This window comes from Giraffa tippelskirchi, chromosome 5 (genome assembly GCF_054371585.1).
Source record: "Giraffa tippelskirchi isolate mGirTip1 chromosome 5, T2T-mGirTip1v1.2.pri, whole genome shotgun sequence".
NCBI classification, from domain to species: domain Eukaryota; kingdom Metazoa; phylum Chordata; class Mammalia; order Artiodactyla; family Giraffidae; genus Giraffa; species Giraffa tippelskirchi.
The window spans coordinates 173,459,086-173,483,908 of NC_137279.1; the positions used below are offsets into that span (position 1 = coordinate 173,459,086).

At 43.4% G+C, this 24,823-nt stretch overlaps 1 pseudogene; it reads left to right on the top strand.

The window, feature by feature from the left end:
* The first annotated feature begins 4,572 nt into the window (after window positions 1-4,572).
* LOC145505295 (taurochenodeoxycholic 6 alpha-hydroxylase-like) lies at window positions 4,573-24,623 on the top strand (annotated as a pseudogene).
* The last annotated feature ends 200 nt before the right edge of the window (window positions 24,624-24,823 follow it).

The window sequence follows — 24,823 nt, forward strand, 5'->3', positions numbered from 1 at the left end:
ATGGAAACATGATAAGAGAGGCACCCAGGGAGTCTTGGGGACCCTGGGAAGGGACACCTTGGGGTCAGCAGGTTTGGGTTGAAATGCAATTCACCTGGGTATATATCCTTTCCATGGGTTTCCTCATTCTTCAGTGAAGCAAGATCAAGTAATAACCCCCCCCCCCATACAGGATTGCCTTAAGCATTACATAAGCCTATGAAAACGTTTTGTACTCCATGGAGTGAATCCCTGAACATTTGTCAAGCTTTCATGTGTACAAAGTTCTAATGGTAGTTCTGAGTGAGAAACAAACAAGGAAACTAAATCGTGTCTTAGGCCAAGTTCTGGAGAGATATTAGAACCTGGATCAGAGTCTGGCTCAGCAGTTCTAGTCTTTGACGTCTGTGGATACAATCCAAACCATCTCGCCATGCCTGTACAAACATTCAGCCTTGCCTCAAGCACTTGACTTTAAACAGAGTTGCTTCCATTTTTGATTTTTTGCTCTTGTTATACTTCCAAAGGAACAGAAACAGCAACAACTGCTGAAAAGGACAGAGAAATTCCCATGTATTCACCTTCACTTTCTCTGGGTGATCAAGGTTAGCCCTGTGATCTCTGATACTGAAAACATGCAGGTGGTCCTGCGAAGGATAGATGAAATGAAACCCACATGCCAGCAGGAGCAAATCTTCCCTCTTGGGTACATGTCCCTGGGTCTGGGAAATTCTGACAGAGACCAGCCCTTCAGCATCAGTACGTGACTCTCAACCAGTCATCCTTGAAGCCTGAGAGAGTCAGGGATGGGAGGCAAGTTCGCTGTGGGTGAGAGAGATTGATAGTGGAGAGTCATCAGGAAGGGAAGGCAGCTCGTGGTATAATTATTATTGAAAATTATCATGATATACGACCCAGCGATCCCACTGCTGGGCATACACACAGAGGAAACCAGAACTGAAAGAGACATGTGTATCCCAACGTTCATCACAGCACTGTTTACAATATCCAGGACATGGAAGAAACCTAGATGTCCATCAGCAGACGAATGGATAAGAAAGCCGTGGTACATATACACAATGGAATATTACTCGGCCATTAAAAAGAATACATTTGAATCAGTTCTAATGAGAGGGATCAAACTGGAGCCCATTACACAGAGTGAAGTAAGCCAGAAAGAAAAACACCAATACAGTATACTAATGCATATATATGGAATTTGAAAGATGGTAACGATAACCCTATATGTGAGACAGAATAAGAGACACAGATGCATAGAACAGTCTTATGGACTCTGAGGGAGAAGGTGAGGGTGGGACGTTCTGAGAGAATAGCATTCAAACATGTATATTATCATATGTGAAAGAGAACACCATTCCAGGTTCGATGCATGAGACAAATGCTCAGGGCTGGGGCAATGGGATGACCCAGAGGGATGGGATGGGGAGGGAGGTGGGAGGGGGGTTCAGGATGGGGAACACATGTAAACCCATGGCTGATTCATGTCAATGTATGGCAAAAACCACTACAATAATGTAAAGTAATTAGCCCCAACTAAAATAAATAAAATTATTTTTAAAAAAAAGAAAATAATCATGATAGTAGCAACAACCCTCAGAAGTATTTTCTCAGATCTAAAGAACAAGAGATAAGAAGCACTCTTAGTAACATGAACTCTTTTTATTAATTGCCTGATGTCTCCCCCACTCGCCACAAATAGAGAAAGCCTGCATGTAGCAACGAAGACCCAGCACAACCAAACATAATAAAATAAATAAATAGTTTTTTAATAAAAAAATAGCCCTATAAGCTGCCCAATATTATTCTTCATATAGTAGAAAGGTGGAGATTGTTTCGTGACCTATCACTATGGATAAAACTTGTAAAAGGTTTCACTTTTCTTACTTTTTTCTGAACAATGAATAATTAATAACAGCTATCATAGGAAAGAGATTATTAAATGTTGAGCATAGTTCCTCATTTTCTACCATGAATAATTGTTCCTCCCACTCTTTTTTTTTTTTAATAAATTTATTTATTTTAGTTGGGGGCCAATTACTTTACAGTATTGCAGTGGTTTTTGCCATACATTGACATGAATCAGCCACAAACACGTGAAAAGATGCTCAACATCACTCATTATTAGAGAAATGCAAATCAAAACCACAATGAGGTACCACACCAGTCAGAATGGCTGCTATCCAAAAGTCTACAAGCAATAAATGCTGGAGAGGGTGTGGAGAAAAGAGAACACTCTTACACTGTTGGTGGGAATGCAAGCTAGTACAGCCACTATGGAGAACAGTGTGGAGATTCCTTTAAAAACTGGGAATAGAAGTGCCATATGACCCAGCAATCCCACTGCTGGGCATACACACTGAGGAAACCAGAATTGAAAGAGACGCATGTACCCCAATGTTCATCGCAGCACTGTTTACAATAGCCAGGACATGGAAGCAACCTAGATGACCATCAGCAGACGAATGGATAAGGAAGCTGTGGTACATATACACAATGGAATATTACTCAGCCATTAAAAAGAAATACATTTGAATCGGTTCTATTGAGATGGATGAAACTGGAGCCCATTATACAGAGTGAAGTAAGCCAGAAAGAAAAACACCAATATAGTATACTAATGCATATATATGGAATTTGAAAGATGGTAATGATAACCCTATATGCGAGACAGAATAAGAGACACAGATGCATAGAACAGTCTTATGGACTCTGAGGGAGAAGGTGAGGGTGGGACGTTCTGAGACAATAGCATTGAAACATGTATATTATCATATGTGAAACAGAACACCATTCCAGGTTCAATGCATGAGATAAATCCTCCCACTCTTTTTTAACCTTTATCTCTAATTGTCACATCTCAATGGCACAGCCATTTTGGAAATTCACTTTCCAGAAATATACTGGCCTTCTTGCCTTTTCCTGTCACATACCTCCTTCTGACAATCTTGGTTCCTCCTATGTAGTCCCCAGTCACCCCTCTGATCCAGTCTCCCTGACCCCCCTACACACCCATCTATGGTCCAGGGAACGCTTTTCTCCTGTTGGAGGGGCAGATGTGGTTCCAGTATGGGCGGATGCTGACCCCAACCTTCCACCATGACATCTTGAAGCCCTGTGTCAGGCACATGACCAACTCTGTCCAACTGATGGTGGTGAGTTCACCTCTCTCTCATCTGCACATACTCACACCAAGCTCAATCCGCAGTTCACTCTCAAGCAGATATATCCGTCAAACATCCATCAGACACAGCCCCCTAGAACAATGCGCTCAATCCCAGAGACACGCACATTACACACTAGAGTGCACAAACACATTGTCACGTGCTGAAACTCCCTTCTACAGCCAAGCCTGTTCCCTCTTGCAGACACATGGACACATTATTACCCATCTTATGGGACACACACCTCAACACACATGTGCTACTGCCATATAGAGATAAGAATTGGGAGCTATGGTGGGGCTGCATCTGGGACCCCAGAGTCTTCATCTCTGGCTGGAAACCACTGTTCTGGGACAGATGCAGTGATCAAGGAGAGGAAGGCTCACCTGCAGAACGAGGGACAGCTAGAGAAGGAGAAGACCAGGAGGAACTTGGACTTCCTGGACATCCTCCCCTTTGCCAGAGTGAGTGTAGGCAGGAGAGGTCTGAGCTTTTGGGCCGAAGCACACAGGAAGGGCATAGGTGCACTCTGGCCTTGCCTCCACAGATGGAGAATGGGAGCAGCTTGTCTTACGAAAACCCGTGGAAGTTTCAGTTGCCTTGGACAAATGAAAATGGTTCATGTGGTCAAGCAGGATACTTCAAGGCTATTTATACTAGAGAATTAAACGTGATTCTGTACAATATCACACTGTTAAATAAGACACCACAGGGATATGTTATTCAAGGAAGCTTTTTTTTTAATATTTATGTTTGCTAGTTTTTTTTAACCTTTTGTATTTTTAACATCAAAGAAAGGTAGTCGCTCAGTAGTCTCCAACTCTTTGCCATGCTATGGACTGTAACGTGCCAAGGTCCTCTGTCTGTGGATTTCTGCAGGCAAGAATACTGGAATGGGTAGCCATACCTTTCTCCAGGGGACCTTCCTGACCAAGGATCAACCTGGGTCTCCTGCATTACACGCAGATTCTTTACCCTCTGACCCACTAGCCCAATTTTTATTGGAGTACACTCAATAATCAGTGTGTGATAGTTTCAGGTGAACACTGAAGGGACTCAGTCATCAGGAAGCTTTTAAAAATATTTACTTTTCTGTTTTATTTCAAACTGTCTAAAGATTTCAAAAATGTAAGCATGTGATAGTTTCCATTATCCCAAAACAACCCAAACTCCAAGATCAAGTTATAAGTATTATCTTTTCTTTATAATACTTATATTTTGGAACAAAAGAGAGATTGGTTTAAGAAAACAAAAATAAAAAACAGTAGCAAATCAAGGGGCCCAGGTCTGAGTTCTGTGTTCACTTTCACCCTCCCCCAGGTGGGCGGGGAGATCCTCCCAGATCAGTCTGGGTGCTCAGGGGAGGTCAGCCACAGTCAGGGACAGTCAGTGACCCAGAAGCCATTGCACCATGAGTGTCTCTGCACTGAGCCCATCCAGAGCTCTGGACAGTGTCTCTGGGCTCCTACAGGTGATCTCTCTGCTCGGCCTGGTTCTGCTTCTGCTCAAGGCACCACAGCTCTACCTACACAGACAGTGGCTGCTCAAAGCCCTTCATCACTTCCCGTCTCCTCCTTCCCACTGGCTCTATGGACACAAGCGGGAGGTAGGATGGAGCTGGATGGGGGAGTGGGAAGGTCGGGAGGGCTGGAGATCTAGAGCATGGTCACACTCAGCAAGTTCATACCTGGCCCTGTGCTTGCCTGAGAGCACAGATGTGCTCAGTGTGATGGATCAGCCCTGTGGGTTCACTGTGTGTGGAGACAACAGACAGGAATCTAAGAAGGTGTCAAGTCACAGGAAAAGAGGCTTACTGGCTGGGTTGGGTTATGACAGGTGTGGGGACAAACCAGCTTGGTTCATTCAGACTAAGAGATTTTTTAGTCCCGTAAGGTCAGTGCCAGAAACCCACACCAGAGGCCACACAAAGGAGCGAAGATCCCTTGATGGGGCCAGGTGAGGAGAACTGCCTGTTTGGTGTCCTCTCTCTGGACGATGAGCTCTTGGAACTGAGCCTGTAATCCCCCTCACCCTCAGCACCCAAAACGGAGCCTGCACAGAGCGATGTCAGTCCTCTGTGTGAAGGGACAGACAGGAGGGAAGGGAGCAGCTTGCAGGCTGGGAGGGGCAGCACCTGCCCACCCAGCAGGGCACCACTGCCCCGGGGGGGCGCGGGAGCTCAGAGCAAAGTCAGGGCCACATGGAAATGGCTCACCGAGGGTCTGTGGCTTAAACAAGGTTAGGAGGTAATCACAGATTGAACGGATCTGAGGCCTCTCTTTCTCTGCAGCACGATTAGGGCAGAGTGGAGCCAAAGACAAGAACTAGAAGCAGCCCAAGCCCCATGCGGGCTGGCCCAGTACCTCTCTTCTCTCTCCTTCCTAATCTCCTGCACCCCAGGTTACTCAAGGTCCTCCCCCCAGCCTGTGCATTCCAGCCTCTGAGACTCAGCTCCCGTGTGCCCTCTGCCCGGAATGATCTCATCCCTCATATGAGTGTCTCACAAGCTCCAGGCCCAAATCATTTTCATCGTGGGTCTCCCAGGAGAGGAGAGGACACTCTTTTTCCCTTGGATGTCCTTCCCACATGTCAGTGCTAACTAGATACAGCTATTTCTCTCTGCAAGATCATATCTATGAGCTTCTTCTGGGAAATCTTGCCTCTGGTTTACCTTTCTATCCTGAAAGCATCTTGGTAAATTATGAGTCAAAGAAAGAGCAAGTGCAAGAAGGCTTTTCTAACATCCAGCTCTGGGTTGGGCCCCCTTCCCTAAAGCTTCCCCATAGCCTACGGCTTCTGTCCATCACACTTTCATGATGCCCTTCTCTTATGGCCACTTGATCTCTCAGTCTATTTCACTAACCTGCAGGCTCCAAACAGACAAGCATCTAGAGCCGCATCCTAGTTTAGTGCCTTCCACCTGTGTCTGGCACAGAGTTACTGCTCAGTACACACAAGCTCAGTGAAGGAACATGACGCAGGGTAGACAAATTGCCTCAGAGCTGGTGAGTCTTGATACTAGAAGGATGCAGGCAGAGATGAGATACCAAAGAGCAGAGGGTTGCTCTGAGTTACACAGAAGCCATTGAAGTAAAGACGATGTGACTAAATGCAACATGCCTGGGATCAACTGGTGAGAAGAAATCCAGAGGTAACAAAGCAAACTGAGTCTCCAATGTTGAGGAGAGGCAGTTGCTCTGTGGTAAAGATGACGGGCCACCTGGTAGAGGGAAGAACATGAGCAAAGACCTGGAAGATGAGCAGGTAGATCCAGGGCAAGGAGTGCTGGCAGCAGCATCTTGGAGGCAGAGCAATGGGTCCTGTGGAATCGCCAGCCTGTCAGGGCAAGAAGAGAGAGGGTAAAGTCAGAAAGGAAAGGCCTTTGTGGTCCACACGTAGGAGTTTGCAAAGATTCCACTACAAGACGGGAAGTGCACAAACATTTCTGACAATTAGTCAATGAAACTGAGATTAAAAATCCACATATCAAAATCTTATTTCAATACCATTCTCATATGTGTACTTGCAGAATCTGTCCTAAAACTATGCACACACTCAACATGGAAAATAATATTACACACACAATGTAATATTTAATTTTTTTCACTTAGACATACACATTGCAAACGTTCTTTCATTCTAAGATACATTAACATGTATTCTGAGATAGCATCAAACATATATATGATTAGGATGGCAAAATGAAATTAATATATAAGTTCAACTCTTAAAATATCTATCTCTTCTCTAAATAAGCCAAATAATATGAAAAAACTGCTTACTTTCTCCAGGGGATCTTCCCAACCAGGCATCAACCCAGGTCTCCATTTTGTAGGCATGTTCCTTAACACCTAAGCCACATGGGAAGCCCAACAAGTGATACAAATGTTCATAAATTGCTCAAGGAATTATGTCACTGTGTGCAAATTATTTCCAAATGTTTCACAAGCTATGTAGTTATCTTTGATGTAAGATTCTGTAGGCAGTTTGTAGTGTTGACCCATAACTCTACTTGACATGGGACAGAATCTGATCTTAGGACAATGGTGGACAGCCTGCAAAGTTGGATGAGATTCCAGGTCAGAAGAAATAGTTCTAAACTCTTAGTTCTGCTGATGGATCCAGAGTGATCACCTGACACCCTTCCAGGCCTTCACCTCCACTCCTGCTCCGGAACTAAAAGAAAGAAGTCGTTGACTTGTCTTTCCCCTGGTGACAGTTCCAAGAGGAGTGTGAGCTGCCACACCTACTGAAAAGGGTAGAGAAATACCCGAGAGCCTGTGTTCGCTGGCTGTGGGGCACAAGGGCCCTTGTTGTGGTCTACGACTCTGACTGCATGAAGGTGATCCTGGGGAGATCAGATGAGAGGGCAACCCTCAGCTGGAGGCAATCTTCCATTTGAGTACATGCCCCTGGGTGTAAAATTTCATAAGACACTGGGACGTCAGACGCCAAGGCCTGAATTCCTCCAAACACCCCCCAATTCCAAGCCAGATAAGGACAACATTATTTATTACTAATAAATGCTTTACTCCTGGTGGGGCTGGTTTCTCTTTTACGTCTTTTTTCTTCTTACAAACAAATTGAGATGATCCCACACCTGGAGCCAGTTCCCTGTCCACACTGGCCTAGGTTGGGCACCTTTCACTGTTGCCTGCCCTGGGTCATGAGATAGCCAGACCACCACCGATTGTAGAAAAACCACAGATTCTGTCTCATTCTATGGCACTGAACAGAGTTTATGTTTCAGGGCAATTCACCACCTTAGTCCTGTGTGTGTTCTGCTCTGCAACACTGAGTCTACTTTCCTGGGACCATGGTGACAACCAGGACAGAGACAGTCAGGGAAGGGAGGCAAGTGTTGGTGGTTTCAGACTGACTGCCATCTGACAAGCACCAGGAAGGGAAGGGAGCCCACGGTCTAGACCTCAGCTGCTCTAGAGGCTGTCTGCAGAGTTGGGTCCCATCCATCTTCCCTCCTTACTTTTCAGACCCAAAGGCTCACGTTAACTACAGATACCTGAAGCCGTGGATTGGTAAGTACATTTAAATACAAGTGCCGACCACCCACCCGTTAGGTTCACCAAGAGCGGTCTCTTTGGGTAAATGGAGAACAACAGGAGCCAGGCACCCTCATCTCTGAATCAAACCTCATTTTTCTAATAATACCATCAGCCTTTGGAAAGTATAAGCATTCTGTAAACATTGAAGAGACAGCTTTTTTTTAAATCTTTTTTTAAAAATTTATTTATTTATCTATTTTTTTACTTTACAATATTGTATTGGTTTTGCCATACTTTGACATGAAGCCACCATGGGTGTACATGTGTTCCCCTTCCAGTACCTGCTTCCCACCTCCCTCCCCATCCCATCCCTCTGGGTCATCCTGGTGAACCAACCCCTAGCACCCGGTATCATGCATCGAACCTGGGCTGGCGATTCGTTTCACATATGATAATTTACGTGCTTCAATGCTATTCTCCCATATCATCCCGCCTTCGCCTTTCCCACAGAGTCCAAAATACTGTTCTATACATCTGTGTCTCTTTTGTTGTCTCGCATACAGGGTTATCTTTACTGATTTACTAAATTCCATATATATGCGTTAGTGTACTGTATTGGTGTTTTCTTTCTGGCTTACTTCACTATGTATAATAGGCTCCAGTTTCATCCATCTCATTAGAACTGATTCGAGTTTTCTTTTTAATGGCTGAGTAATATCCATTGTGTATATGTACCACAGCTTCCTTATCCATCCGTCTGCTGATGGACATCTAGGTTGCTTCCATGTCCTGGCTATTATAAACAGTGCTGTGATGAACATTGGGGTACACATGGCAGAGACAGCTTTAAAACCTTTACCACTTTTACTGCCAGCATTGTGCAGAGTACAGAAAAGGCCACTGTGCTTTCTCACTATCACTTCTGTATCTAATTGCAGGCAGAAAGAGGTGATATAGATTTGTTCTTGTTCAATCCCTCAGTCGTGTCCGACTCTTCGTCACCCTATGGACTGTAGCACGCCAGGCTTCCTTATCCTTCACCATCTCGTGGAGCTTGTTCAAACTCATGTCCAATGAGTCAGTAATACCATCCAACCATCTGGTCCTCTGTCTAGCCCTTCTCATCCTGCCTTCAATCTTTCCCAGCATCAAGGTCTTTGTTAATGAATCAGCACTTCCCATCAGGAACCCAAAGTATTGGAGCTTCAGCTTTAGCATCAATCCTTCCAATGAATATTCAGGACTGATTTTCTTCAGGATTCACTTCCTTTAGTATTCACTAGTTTGAACTCTTTGCAGTCCAAGGGACTCTCAAGACTCTACTCCAACACAACAGTTCAAAAGCATCAATTCTTCAACGCTCAGCTGTCTTCATGGTCCAGCTCTCACGTCCATACATGACTACTAGAAACACCATAGCTTTTGTGGTACATATACACAATGGAATATTACTCAGCCATTAAAAAGAATACATTTGAATCAGTTCTAATGAGATGGATCAAACTGGAGCCCATTATACAGAGTGAAGTAAGCCAGAAAGAAAAAACCAATACAGTATGCTGCTGCTGCTGCTGCTAAGTCGCTTCAGTCGTGTCCGACTCTGTGCGACCCCATAGACAGCAGCCCACCAGGCTCCGCCGTCCCTGGGATTCTCCAGGCAACAATACTGGAGTGGGTTGCCATTTCCTTCTCCAGTGCACGAAAGGGAAAAGTGAAAGTGAAGTCACTCAGTCGTGTCTGACTCTTAGCGACCGCATGGACTGTAGCCTACCAGGCTCCTCCATCCATGGGATTTTCCAGGCAAGAGTACTGGAGTGGGGTGTCATTGCCTTCTCCGCCAATACAGTATACTAATGCATATATATGGAATTTGAAAGATGGTAACAATAACCCTATATGTGAGACAGAATAAGAGACACAGATGCATAGAACCGTCTTATGGACTCTGAGGGAGAAGGTGAGGGTGGAACGTTCTGAGAGAATAGCATTCAAGCATGTATATTATCGTATGTGAAACAGAACACCATTCCAGGTTCGATGCATGAAACAAATGCTCAGGGCTGGGGCAGTGGGATGACCCAGAGGGATGGGATAGGGAGGGAGGTGGGAGGGGGGATCAGGATGGGGAACACATGTCAACCCATGGCTGATTCATGTCAATGTATGCAAAAACCACTACAATATTGTAATGTAATTAGCCCCCAACTAAAATAAATATATTTATTTAAAAAAAAGAAGAAGAAAAACCATAGCTTTAACTTTACATACCCTTGTTGGTAAAGTAATGTCTTTACTTTTTCACATGTTGTCTAGGCTTCTCATGGGTTTTCTTCCCAGGAGTAAGCATCTTTTAATTTCATGGCTGCACTCAGCATCTTCACTGATTTTGGAGCCCAAAAAATAAAGTTTGTCCCTGTTTCTGTTGTTTCTTTACATAATTGCCATGAAGTAATGGGACCGGATGCCATGATCTTAGTTTTTTGAATGTTGAGTTTTAAGCCAGCTTCAACAGGGGTGATACATATTGTCCCAGGTAAAATAAACAGAATTGTTCTGTGCCTTCCAGTGCATGGGGAAAGCAAGCAAATATTTAGGCTTGAAAGACTTTTCCTGGAACTTGCCGTCTTCATATGAGTGTAGACGTAAACAAGATATGATAACTTGCATCAGCATCAAACCCAGCTTTCTCAAATACAGAGAACAAGAAGTGCCTGTGACCTCCCCACAGCAGCAATCACTTCAAGCTGCTGACTTGAGGATTGACTACATTCCCTCTTCCACCTTTCTGTTGCCTATAACCTGAACCAGGAAGCATCCTGAAATTAAAATATTAACTTCCTTCTTAAAATATGGCACTAAAAACTGACCCTAGTCTCTTGAAGATTATGATTTGACTAGTCCAAAGTTACACTTCCTCCCTCTTTCATTCATTTATCAAATCAGTAAGTATTACTTGAGGATCATCAGTAGGTACTGTCTTCTGGTCCAGGTTATGGAGATTATAAGGACATAGAATGCTAGTGACAACTTTCAAGGAGTCCTTGGTTGGGTTAGGTGGGTACCAAATGAATGGAAAAAATGTTTACTGGTTATGAAATATTAACTACAGCTGACATAATTTTTTTAAAGAATTTAACTCATGCTCTACAGTTGAATAACCTCACTTTGTAACAAGCTCATTGAAAATTCTCAATAAACATCATTTTCAGTGATTGCTACATCTAACCACAGGTTTGCCCAACACTTTCTCACAAAGGCAGCCCTGAGTAGTGAGGCTGCATTTATACCAGTACTTGGAGTTGATAACCTGAAAGACTCTCCTGCTACTTGGATCACTGGAAAACACATCAAACATGAAACACCCTTGGAAAATTAGGCTGCATTCATGTATGGACAGTGGCTCAACCCACTCATTATCTTTTTATGCTCATGGTTAACAGCAAAGTGTCTGGAGCCAGACTGCCTGGGTTTGAATCCTGGTTCTACCTCTTAGCAACAGAGTGACCCTGGGGGGAAACTAGCCTCTTAGTGCATTCATTTTCTTGCCTTGACTATGGGGATTATTTTAATCTGTCTTGTAGGATCCTTGTGGGATAAAACATATAGTGTTCTTTGCTTAGTTCCTTTAATGTAGGAGGTGATCACTAATGTTAGCTATTACCAAGCATTTTGAGCCCAGCTATATAGAAGAAGCCAAGGACTGAGGGAGGGAAAGGGTAACAACCAGAATTCAAATCCAGCTTCTCCCACTTCAAAGTCTTTCCCTCACTGCCCCTATGCTGTGGGAGAAAAGCTAGTGCTGAGCCAAGTGAGGGAAAGAGTCAGGGTCCAAGAGTCCTTGTGTGGGGGCACAGAGGGGGATGGAAGGCAGCCCAAGAACAAGGTGAAAGTGGAGAGGAATGAGTGTAAGCGGTTACATGCCCTGGAGTTTGGACAGAGCTCAGGATTTAGGGGACAAAGAAAAGAACTCTGGCCTCACGGGTTGTGTATTAAATCCTCTGTCATGAGGATGGGTAAAGGAGGAGGGTCTTGGGAGTAAGGGGTTAAATAGTTCAAAGGGCACGTCTGTAGGAAATGGGGCCCCTTTGGGAAAGCTTCCAAAAATCCTTCCTGAAATGAATGGTGTTTTACTTTCCGTGTTACGGGCCTTGAATATGACCTTGAAGGAGATATTCATGGGAAAAGTGAGAGGCGTTGCTGAGTTGAAGATGATGTCCTCACCTCTCGCTTTTTCATGTATGACATCCATGGATTTGCCAATACTTGGAAAATTTTCCTAGTGTTTGCCAACTGATGTTCTCCCATCCATCCTCCAGACCTCTTTATTTTTTAATTTTCTCCTTCCCTAGGTGGCCCAAGCCTACTCTTCATGCCTTCAGTACATCCTTTACCATATATTATTGAACTAATTCATTTTTTCTGTCCAAGACACTAAACCGTGAACTCAAAAGATATTAATTTTTGAGTGAATGAATGACTATGAATGAATGAATACCTGTGTGAGGTATTCAGAGAAAGAATTACCATCCTACCTTTATTAGTTTCACAGGAGAACTGTAGCAATTTACCAGAAACTTGGTGACTTAAAACAATATAAATTTATTGTGCTATAATTCTTGGGGTCATAGTATGAAATCAATATCACTGGACCAAAATCAAGATATTGGCAGGTCCATGCACTCCTTGAAATCTCTAGCGTGAATTCAGTCCCTTCACTGCCCCACCAGCTGCTCCTAATGTACCAATTGTAGGCATATTTTGAATTTGAAGCTCATCCTGACCTTAGGATGGAGTACAGAGCTAACTTGTTTTTGGTAGAATAAACCATATCCTTAATTTTATATTAATTACTGGATGTGGTATGTGTAGAGGAATTCCATGTGTTAATATTAAGGCAAGCAATAGAACTGAGTAATGATAAATATTAATACAGAGGAAGCTCATGAGTATAATGATTCTTTAATAATGTTACAACTTTGGCAATTAGTATAGGTATTCCATCGAAGACAATAAACTCGATTTTTTCTGGAGGTATGTAACCCTAAAACTTTTTGCACCATTAATATTAGGACTGCTACGGCTCATTAAATAGGAATAGCTAGTCACAGGGCTTCCCAGGTGGTACAGTGGTAAAGAATCCGACCAGCAGTGTAGGAGACCGCAGGAGACAGGTTTGATCCGTGCGTCAGGAAGATCCCTGGAGGAGGAAATGGCAACCCACTCCAGAATTCTTGCCTGGAAAATCCCATGGACAGAGGAACCTGGAGGGCTATAGTCCACGGGGGGTCGCAAAGAGTTGGTCACGACCGAGCGACAGGCATCCTTGAGCATGCAGGCAACTAATAATAAGTCATTACTAATGAACATATTGTTAAGAATTGCCCATCGGAAGAGAAAGGTTTAAGTGTTATACAATTATCAGGCTTTCCTACCTTAACACACCCATTTTGGAGTAGAGGTAATGTTTATTGTTTTGATTAAGATTACCTCCCCTATTTAATATAAAATCTTTCAGAAGATTGGCCTTATTTCTGTTGTCCTTTTTAAAATACAGAAGCCTGTCAGGAATGGTATGTCTGTTAGTGCTATATTTCCAATATTTAGCAAAGAACACTTCATGGGAAATGGATGGGGAAACAGTGGAAACAAGTGTCAGACTTTATTTTGGGGGGCTCCAAAATCACTTCAGATGGTGACTGCAGCCATGAAATTAAAAGACGCTTACTCCTTGAAAGTAAAGTGATGACCAACCTAGTGAAAGTGAACGTGAAGTCGCTCAGTCGTGTCCGACTCTTAGCGACCCCATGGAATGCAGCCTACCAGGCCCGTCCGTCCATGGGATTTTCCAGGCAAGAGTACTGGAGTGGGTTGTCATTGATAGCATGTTAAAAAGCAGAGACATTACTTTGCCAACAAAGGTCCGTCTAGTCCAGTCTATGGTTTTTCCAGTAGTCATGTATGGATGTGAGAGTTGGACTATGAAAAAAGCTGAGCCCCGAAGAATTGATGCTTTTCAGCTGTGGTGTTGGAGAAGAGTCTTGAGAGTCCCTTGAACTGCAAGGAGATCCAACCAGTCCATCCTAAAGGAGATCAGTCCTGGGTGTTCATTGGAAGTACTGATGTTGAAACTGAAACTCCAATACTTTGGCCACCTGATGTGAAGAGTTGACTCACTGGAAAAGACCCTGATGCTGGGAAGGATTGGCGGCAGGAGGAGAAGGGGATGACAGAGGATGAGATGGCTGGATAACATCACTGACTCGATGGACATGGGTTTGGGTAAACTCGGGGAGTTGGTGATGGACAGGGAGTCCTGGCGTGCTGCAATTCATGGGGTCGCAGAGATTCGGACATGACTGAGCGACTGAACTGAACTGAACTGAACTGATAGGCACAGTTTTAAATGATTGTCCTATCTTTTGCAGATCTTGCTCATCATTTAAATTACGAATAATGAATACAAAGCATAAGTCTAACCCACTGGAGTGGGTCTCCATTTCCTCTTCAGGGGATCTTCTCGACCCATGCATCGAGCCAGAATCTCCTGCATCTCCTACACCTCAGGAATTATTTATTTTATAACTGACAGTTGGAACGTTTTGACTCAACCCATTTTGTCTAAGCCCCATCTCCCATCTCTGGCAACCTCCAATTTTTTCTGTGTAAGTCCAGTAGTTTTATTGCATTTTGGATTAGACATTTAAGTGAGATGATATCTTTCTTGGTCTGACTTATTTTAGTTAGCATAATGCCCTCAAGTTTCATTCATGTTGTCACAAATAGCCAGATATCCTTCCTCTTTTATGTCTGAATTACATCCCATATATACATATATGCTCGGTCACTTCAGTCATGTTTTACTCCTTGAGGCCCAACAGACCACAGATATGCAGATGACACCACCCTTATGGCACAAAGTGAAGAGGAACTAAAAAGCTTCTTGATGAAAGTGAGAGAGGAGAGTGAAAAAGTTGGCTTAAAGCTCAACATTCAGAAAACTAAGATCACTTCATCTGGTCCCATCACTTCATGGCAAATAGATGGGGAAACAGTGGAAACAGTGTCAGACTTTATTTTGGGGGGCTCTAAAATCACTTCAGATGGTGATTGCAGCCATGAAATTAAAAGACACTTACTCATTGGAAGGAAAGTTTTGATCAACCTACATAGCCTGTTAAAAAGCAGAGACATTATTTTGGCAAAAAATGTCCGACTAGTCAAGGCTATGGTTTTTCCAGTAGTCATGTATGGATGTGAGAATTGGACTGTGAAGAAAGCTGAGCGCTGAAGAATTGATGCTTTTGAGCTGTGGTGTTGGAGAAGACTCTTGAGAGTCCCTTGGACTACAAGGAAATCCAACCAGTCCATCCGAAAGGAGATTAGCCTTGGGTGTTCATTGGAAGGACTGATGTTGGAGCTGAAACTCCAATACTTTGGCCACCTCTTGCGAAGAGTTGACTCATTGAAAAAGACCCTAATGCTGGGAAGGATTGGGAGCAGGAGGAGAAGGGGACGACAGAGGATGAGATGGCTGGATGGCATCACTGACTCAATGGACATGAGTTGGGGTAATCTCCGGAGTTGGTGATGGACAGGTAGGCCTTGCATGCTGCGATTCATGGGGTTGCAAAGAGTCGGACACGACTGATTGACTGAACTGAACTGACCCTGTAGACTGTAGCCTACCAGGCTCCTCTGTCCATGGGGATTCTCCAGGCAAGAATACTGGAGTGGATTGCTATGCCCTCCTCCAGGGGATCATCCCAACTCAGGGGTTGAACGCATGTCTTCTGTGGCCTCTGCATTGCAAGCAGATTTTTTACTGCTGAAACACTGGGGAAGCCTCTCTCTCTCTCTCTGTGTATATATATATATATATATATATATATACATGTTTTATCCATTTATAAATATTTTGTTTATTCATTCCTCCATCAATTAACACTTAGATTGTTTCTGGTTTTTTTGGCTGGTATAAATATACTATTTTCCACAGTGGTTTCACCAAGTTACATTGCCACACATAGTGCACTAGTGTTCCCTTTTCTCAATATCCTTGCTAACACATTTCTTGTCTTTTTGGTAATAAGCATTTTAACAGTTGTGAGGTGATCGTTCACTGCGGTTTAACTTGCATTTCCCTGATGATTATTGATACTGCGCACCTTTTCATGTGTCTGTTGGCCATCTATATGTTTTCTTTTAGAACATGCCTATCCAGATCCTTACCCATTTCTAATCAGATATATAATTCTGCTATTAATTTTATGAATTCTTTATCCATTTTGTAGACCAACCCTTTATCAGTTATATGAATTGCAAATATTTTCTCCCATGTGGAAGGTTGACTCTTCATTTTGTGGATCACTTTCTTTGTTGTGCAGAATCTTTTCAGTACGACTTACATGTTATATCCAACTTGGCTATATTGCTTTTGTTGTCAAATCCAAAAAATCATTGCCAAGGCTGATGTCAAGGAGGTTATCACCTATGTTTTCTTCTAAGGAGTTTTAGCATCTTTTGAGCTTATATTCAAGACTCTAATCTATTTTCAATTAAGTGTAAGATAGTGGTTCAGCATCACTGTTTTGCATTGTACTATCCAGTTATCCCAACATCACTTATTAAAGAGATTGTCTTTTCCCCACCGTATATTCTTGACTCCTTTGTCATGAATTAACCAACCACATATGTGTGGGATTATTTCTCGGATCTCTGTTCTATGTCAATGATCTATGTGTCCGTTTTTATGACAATACTGTATTGTTTTGATCACTACAGCTTTGTAGTATAGGCTGAAGTCCGGGAGCATGATTCCTCCAGATTTGTTCGTTTTCTCAAGATTGCTTTGGGTATGTGGGGACTTTCATGCTTCCAACTTTTAAATTATTGTTGAATTCAGTTTGTTAATATTTTTTTGAAGATGCTTGTATCTATGTCCATCAGATATTGGCCTGAAAGTTTCTTTTCTTGAGATATCGTTATTTGGTTTTGTTGCCAGGGTAATACTGACCTCATATAAAGGGTTTGGAGGTGTTCTCACCTAGTCTATTTTGAGAAGAGTTTGAAAAGGATTGGTATGAATTATTTTCAAAGGTTTGGTAAAACTCACAGGTGAAGCTGTCTGGTCCTAGACAAATTTTTATTGAAGGTTTATTGAAGGTTTTTGATTACTGAGTCAGTCTCCTTAGTAGTAATCAGTAAGTTTAGATTTTCTCTTTTCTTCATGTTTCAGACTTGGTAGGTTGAATGATTTTAGAAATTTATCTATTTCTTCTAGGTCATCAAATTTGGTGGCATGTAATTGTTCATTGTATTCTCTTATGTACCTTGTATTTCTGTGATATCACTTGTAACTTCTTTTTTCTTTTTTCCTTGGTAAGTCTAGCTAAAGCTTTCTCAGAAGAAAGCAACAAGTTTTAAAATATCATTTTTTTGTTTAAGAACAGATTGCAACAAACAGTGTATTAAAGGCTCTCAAGCAGAGTGTAAAATCGTTAATTAAATAATGATTTTCTATCATAGTATAAAAGGGAATTCCTAAAACTACTCCTGTTACAAGTGTAATACTTCAGTGAAGTAGGACTGAAACTGGTGTTGGATCCTCTATGGATGATGGAAAGTGAGCGGTGTAGTCCAAGTTGAGCACATTTTCTGGTTGCAGCTCAAAGTATGCCTATTAGTAGGAAAACACCATAATTAAGATCAAGGATACAACTTCATTGAAATTCTCAAGTATTTGAATGGAGAGGTAATTATATATTGATGTTGCAAAACCAATCATTCCAAGGCGATTATAGGTCATGCTTCCCTGATGGCTCAGACAATGAAGAAGGTACCTGCAGTGCAGGAGACCCAGGTTGGAGCCATGGGTCAGGAAGATCATCTGGTGGAGGGCATAGAAACCCACTCCAGTATTCTTGGCTGGAAAATTCTATGGACAGAGAGGCCTAGTGGACTACAGTCCGTGGGGTCACGAAGACCCAGAAAAGCCTTGAGTGACTAACCAGTCATTGCAATGTGATTATAAAAATGTGCTTAATGGGTTGTTAATTAACCTCAGTCACAACCAGGAGGTAGTTAGGAGGGGGAAAGACAGGGGACTGGGAGGGCAGGAATGGCTCAGGTTCTTAGAGCATGGTTATGGTCAGCAAGCCCACAGGACAAAGTCTTGTGTAACAGTCACATGGTTCCCAGGGGAAAGCCAGCTAACCTCTCAGGTCTTGGCCCCTCACCCTGTCTGTGGAGCTCACTCCTCACAGGCCCTGGGCTAGTGTCCTCGGGTCTGTCAGACACCCCTTCCTCAGGGAGATCTCCGACTGTCCTGGCAGCCTGGCCCTTTGAGGACAACAGCTCTTCCTTCCTGAGTCTCCCCGCTCCCCAGGGTGAGCACCTTCAGCTGTTCTCACAGGCTTCCAGATGCTTCCTTGCCCTTCCTCTGTTGGGAGCCGTTCTGGAACTACTGCCGGGTGACAAAGTCACGGCACCAATCAAGAAGAAACTGCAAAGCGTTTCTCTCCAGGATCGGAACCTTTGCTCCTTCCTGTTTCTATGCTTCTCTTGTAGCTAGCTGTGTTTCTTTCTCTCTGTTGGGAGCCGTTCTGGATCTATTGCCAGATGACAAAGTCACGGCACCAATCAAGAAGAAACTGCAAAGCGGTTTCTCTCCAGGATCGGAACCTTCCCTCCTTCCTGTTTCTATGCTTTTGTTGTGGCTAACTCTATTTCATTCTTTGATGGCTGGAGTTGTAGGGGCTTCCATGATAAGATCATGAGAGTTCAATAAAAAGAAATATGATCCCTTGCCCCAGAGAAATATTCCAAAAATGATTAAACCCACTGAGGCCCCTGACTGGTGGGTCCCTAACATTCAGCCAGGGAATAAGGTCATGATCATTTGGAAAACAAGCCCTAAGCCTATTGTGACCTGGCCTCATGAGGAAATTGTTATTGGTGACTGGAAAACTTGGGTCATGTATCAGGGAAAGCTACAGAAACTAAGCCAATTGCCTTTTCCCCTCAAAATCTAAGCACAAACAGAAAAGATATATATAAATTGTATTGTAAATAGTATCTAGGTAAACTTCAAAAGATTTCCCCTTGCCAGAAATAGTCTTGTGGTATGTGGGTAGATGGTAAACAAGCCACCACTGACAATGGCTGTACTATGAAAAACTTTGCCCTTAGCCATCACTATAGTTTTTAGTCATTGAAGCAAGACGCTGTACTCACTGTAGTAGCAGGCTGTACAAAATAAGCAGATGGAATAATATGATTTATAGATTATGTTTCAGTAATATAAAAATAGGTTTTGGGGGAAACATGTAACCAAAATGTGACAATAGACTAAGAAAAAACTTTTAACACATGTTAGAATCAGGGGATGTTGATCTAAATGGAAAAATATTGTAACAGTCATTACATAGAAGATCTTATGCTATATAAATAGAGACTAAAGCAATAAAGAGTGTGGTCTTTAGGCCATCAAAAAAAAAAACTCTGTCTCTTTTCCTTTCGCCAACGCCGTTCATCCCTTGGGGACCCCTGGACCAGCTGGAGCGGGACTCCGGCATTCCTCAATCCCACCCTCCATGCTTGGACCTGAGTTTGCCTGAGAGGACAGACATTAGTCTGATGGATGAGCCCTGTGGGTCCACTGAGTGTGGAGTCAACAGACAGGAATCTAAGATGGCGTCATGTCACAGGAAAAGAGGCTCACCTGCTGCGTGGGGAGTTAGGTCAGGTAGAGCGGGCCAACTGGCTTGATTTTGTGGAATGCAGGACTTTGCTTAAAACTGACATTCCCAGACAGACTGATCAGCTTCAAGCATGGCCTCTAAGCAAAGGGTGCTGATATTTGACTCGTGCTCCTTAAATTGGGTCTGGTTTTCTCTGGGCATTCTTCCCTCATACACTGTGCTGTGAGTTTCCTGGGGCAGAGGCGTCATTCCCTTCCTGTACCCCTGTGCTCTGCACAGAAACTGACCTGGAGGGATGCTCAGTCCAGGTGTGTGGAGAGAGAGAGGAAGAGAGAAATGAGGTGCTTGCAGGCTGGGGAAGCACAGCATCTACCCACTGAATGAGCCAGCACTCAGCCCCGTGGCAGGGCGGGGCTGGGGGGTAAAGGGGGTGAGGGCACACTCTGGGGCCATTCTTTTTGCAAGAGGAGGAGTCTCAGTCATTATCAGCAGAGTGGACCTAAGATGGGGACTGTTAGAATCTGCCACAGAGAGACAGCCAAAGCCCAGTTTGTTCACGGAAGTTGTTGTAGTAGATTTCCAGATTATTTAGATTTTGAGAAACTGTGGGGGTGTCTGGGTTGCAAATATCACTTTTCTGAGCTAAGCGTTGACACATGGAACCATTAAAACACTTTCACTGATCTTCCCATTTCACTGATGGCTGTTACATAATATATAGACTCTGTAAGTAGATTTTTTTTTCTCATGCCAATTGTATTACTCATGGTGCTTCCATAATGGCTTGGGTGGTAAAGAATCTACCTGCAATGCAGGAGACCTGGGTCTGATCCCGGAAACGGGAAAATCCCCTGGAGAAGGGTACAGCTACCACTCCATTATACTTGGGAGTATATTGGAGAATTGCAATACTTAGGAGTATTCCAGGGACAGAGGAGCTTGGCAAGTTGCAGTCCACAAAGTCAGACAAAGTGTAGGACATGACTGAACAACGAACACACAAACACACACGGTGCCAATCCTCTCCCAATTTCTGCTGGTCTAATATAACAACTGCAACCAAATATTTCTAGCTGTTACAATGCAGAATTTTTTTCAATACCTGTGTTACTGGCACAGTTAGGAATTAGAATGCCAACTTAATTGAGTAGAACAAAGGACATGCCCAGGAAGAAGGATTTGCAGGCATCTGGCTTTCTTAGGCACCAAGCAATCAGAAAAGACATCCAGGTCCTCTGGGCCAACCAGAGGAGATCCAAGAAAGCTAGGTAACATAGCTAGAGTGGTTAAGAGGCTCCTAAAGGTCAGTCCCTACACTGGGTCAGAAGAACAAGCAGACCAAATGGCGGTCATGACTCTGGAGCACAGAGCAGCCCTCATAATGCATTCAAGCAGAACATCGTTCAGTTCAGGGCAGGATTGTCAGCCCTCCCTAGAATAGAGCTCCATGATGGCAGGGATTCTGTTGCTCACTGCAGAATATCTTGCTCCTAGGATGGCAATTGATCCAAAGTCCTCAACATATAGATATCAAATAAATGAATAACTGAGCTCATCTACCCACCTACTCTTTCATGTACTTGACATCCACCGTGGTGGAATCATTACAGGATATCTGCTCAGCTCACTTGCTCCGAGATCTCTTCCCTCACAGAGGGTGGGCCTTTGGAAGGCCTATTCACCCCAGCCACAGTTGATTGTAACAGGTGGACACCTTGGCCATGATATTAGAATCAGTGTCTTGGAATAGGACTCAACAGGGCCCCTCAGGCTTCAGTGTGGCAGAATGGAGAAACCTTCTCCACCACCCAGACCCAGCTGTGCAAGGACAGGGACTGTGTCTGTTGATTCATGACTGTATTACCAACTCCTACCAACTCCTCTGTTCAAGGTAGAGCCTCCTTAGACACTTGCAGAGGGATGACAGCATGAATGTACAAAGAGAAAGAATGGGAGATGCAGTCGTGGCAGCCCTCCAGTCCCTGGTTCTCCCCTATCACACCCTGGCTGTCCCTGCCCTTGGGCTCTGTGAGATGGCCCTGAGCCCCAGCTTTATTTTTGTGCTTCCTTCTTTCTTACATTAGGTCTGATTCTATCTGATACTTTTAAACAGAATTTTGTTAAAATGTTTAATATTTGTTTAAATTAAAATGCACTCATCACTCCTACATGTACTCACCTTCTTAATGAACTTATTGCTTCTTTGAAAAGTGAGGCTTAATCCCCATGAATATGCTCTACACTCGTTCTAAAAACAGGGATGATATTTATGAAAGGCAAGCCTGTCAACATGATGCCGAGCATTTAGAACATTGAATGGAAATGTGATAAGAGAGGCACCCAGGGAGTCTTGGGAATCCTGGGAAGGGACACCTTGGGGTCAGCAGGTTTGGGTTGAAATGCAGTTCACCTGGGTATATATCCTTTCCATGGGTTTCCTCATTCTTCAATGAAACAAGATCAAGTAATAATCCCCCCCCCATACAGGATTGCCTTAAGCGTTCCATAAGTCTATGAAGATGTTTTGTACTCCATGGAGTGAATCCCTGAACATTTGTCAGGCTTTCACTGTGTACAAAGTTCTAATGGTAGTTCTGAGTGAGAAACAAACATGGAAACTAAATCAGATCTTAGGCCAAGTTCTGGAGAGATATTAGAAACTGGATCAGAGTCTGGCTCAGCAGTTCTAGTCTGTGACCTCTGTGGATACAGTCCAAACCATCTCGCCATGCCTGTGCAAACATTCAGGCTTGCCTCAAGCACTTGACCTTAAAACAGAGTTGCTTCCATTTTTGATTTTTTGCTCTTGTTATAGTTCCAAAGGAACAGAAACAGCTACAACTGCTGAAAAGGATAGAGAAATTCCCATGTATTCATCTTCACTTTCTCTGGGAGAGCAAGGTTAGCCCAGTGATCTCTGATCCTGAAAACATGAAGGTGGTCCTGAGAAGGACAGGTGAAATGAAACCCACAAGACAGCAGGAGCAAATCTTCCCTCTTGGGTACATGTGCCTGGGTCTGGGAAATTCTGACAGAGACTGGCCCTTAAGCATCAGTACGTGACTCTCTACCAGCCATCCTTGAAGCCTGAGAGAGTCAGGGATGGGAGGCAAGTTCACGAGGGGTGAGACAGATTGATAGTGGAGAGTCATCAGGAAGGGAAGGCAGCTCCTAGTATTATTATTATTAAAAGTAATCATGATAGTAGCAACAACCCTCGGAAGTATTTTCTTAGATCTAAAGAATAAGAGATAACAAGCACTCCTAATAACATAAACTCTTCTTGTTAAGTGCCACATGTCTCCCCCAATCGCCACAAATAGACAAAGCCTGCATGTAGCAACGAAGACCCAGCACAACCAAACATACTGAAATAAATAAATAGGTTTTTAATTAAAAAATAGCCCTATAAGCTGCCCAATATTATTCTTCATATAGTAGAAAGGAGGAGATTGTTTCATGACCTATCACTATGGATAAAACTTGTGAGATGTTTTGCTTTTCTTACTTTTTTCTGAACAATGAATAATTCATAACAACTATCATAGGATAGAGATTATTAAATGTTTTCCGAGTGTGATTATATCTCAAATATAAATGAATTTCTATACCTGATTTTAAAAAACTTTTATTGCCCTGTCGTTGATTTCCCCTGGTCCGCACTGTTAGGTGTACAGCACAGGGATTCAGATTCCGTTCCCTTATAGCTTACTACAAAATACTGAGCATAGTTGCTCATTTTCTGCCATGAATAATTTTTCCTCCCACTCTTTTTCAACCTTTATCTCTAATTGTCACATCTCAAAGGCATAGCCATTTTGGAAATTCACATTTTGGAAATATAATGGCCTTCTTGCATTTTCCTGTCACATACTTCCTTCTGACAATCTTGGTTCCTCTTATGTAGTCCTCAGTCACCCCTCTGATCCAGTCTCCCTGACCCCCCTACACACCCGTCTGTGGTCCAGGGAATGCTTTTCTCCTGTTGGAGGGGCAGATGTGGTTCCAGTATGGGTGAATCCTGACCCCAGCCTTCCTCCATGACATCTTGAAGCCCTGTGTCAGGCACATGACCAACTCTGTCCAACTGATGGTGGTGAGTCCACCTTTCTCTCATCTGTACATACTCACACCAAGCTCAATCCACAGTTCACTCTCAAGCAGATATATCCGTCAAACACCCATCAGACACAGCCCCCTAGAACAATGCGCTCAATCCCAGAGACACGCACATTACGCACTAGAGTGCACAAACACATTGTCACGTGCTGAAACTCCCTTCTACAGCCAAGCCTGTTCCCTCTTGCAGACACATGGACACATTATTACCCATCTTATGGGACACACACCTCAACACACATGTGCTACTGCCATATAGAGATAAGAATTGGGAGCTATGGTGGGGCTGCATCTGGGACCCCAGAGTCTTCATCTCTGGCTGGGAACCGCTGTTCCGGGACAGATGCAGTGATCAAGGAGAGGAAGGCTCACCTGCAGAACGAGGGACAGCTAGAGAAAGAGAAGACCAGGAGGAACTTGGACTTCCTGGATATCTTCTTCTTTGCCAGAGTGAGTGTGGGATGGAGAGGCCTGAGCCTTTGGGCCGAAGCACATAGGAGGGGCATAGGTGCACTCTGGCCTTGCCTCCACAGTTGGAGAATGGGAGCAGCTTGTCTTATGAGAACCCGTGGAAGTTTCAGTTGCCTTGGACAAATGAAAATGTTTCATGTGGTCAAGCAGGGTACTTCAACGCTATTTAACTAGAGAATTAAACCTGATTCTGTACAATATCACACTGTTAGATAAGACACCACAGGGATGTTATTCAAGGAAGCTTTTTTTAATATGTATCTTTGCTACTTTTTTTAACCTTTTGTATTTTTTACTGAAAAGAAAGTTAGTCGCTCAGTAGGCTCCAACTCTTTGCCATGCTATGGACTGTAACGTGCCAAGGTCCTCT